This window comes from Callorhinus ursinus, unplaced genomic scaffold, assembly GCF_003265705.2.
Source record: "Callorhinus ursinus isolate GAN/ISIS: 27379988/994484 unplaced genomic scaffold, GSC_fseal_2.0 scaffold98, whole genome shotgun sequence".
Taxonomy (NCBI): domain Eukaryota; kingdom Metazoa; phylum Chordata; class Mammalia; order Carnivora; family Otariidae; genus Callorhinus; species Callorhinus ursinus.
This window is the reverse complement of record NW_027397160.1, coordinates 722,320-723,029: the sequence shown is the minus strand read 5'-3', so window position 1 is coordinate 723,029 and position 710 is coordinate 722,320.

Sequence of the window (710 nt, the reverse complement as noted above, 5' to 3'; positions counted from 1 at the left end):
TGGGCCCCTGTTTCTGTGGGAGAAGCTGGACGCTGCCCGGTGGCGGGCCCTTCTGTCAGGTGGACGCGGGGACGCTGGGGTCCCCGGAGCCCCACTTCCCCCCAGGCCCTGCACTGTCCTGCCCGTTTCCGAAGTGAGTTAACGCTGACCTACCTCACCGGTGACTGTGGGTGGCCTGGGGCCGCTCACGTGCCAGCCCAGACGGACCATCCGAGTGCACCTCCTCAGGGTGTGAGGGCCTGTTGTGTCCGCTCCGAGCTGCACGGTCTGCTCTCCCTGAAGGGGATTAACCCCCAAGCCCCAAGTGTGGAGGGGCTTCTGATCCTGTACTAGCCAGGCCTGGGGCGGGTGGGGGTGGGAGGGTGACCCCTCCCTGCCCCTGTCCCCCCACAGGCAGGGACCCACTCCAGGCCCACAGGTCCTTGGGCTGAGCACAGCCCTTCCTACGACTCCCGTGGTCTGGAGCAGCGCCCGCGCTCCCTGGGACCGGAGGGAAGGGGGCTGCTTGGAGCCATCCTGGCAGGGAGCGGTCGGAAGGACACGCCTGGCCGGGGATGGGCTGCCGGAGCCTGCGGGGGGAGCCCTGGAGGCCGCCGTGAGGATGGAGGCCACTGCGCGGGGAGGCCGGGCATCCACACGCACTCACCGTGGCGCCCTGTGGACCCTGTGAGGAGGGGGCAGCGCTGTTCCCCGTCCGAGCTCAGAGATCT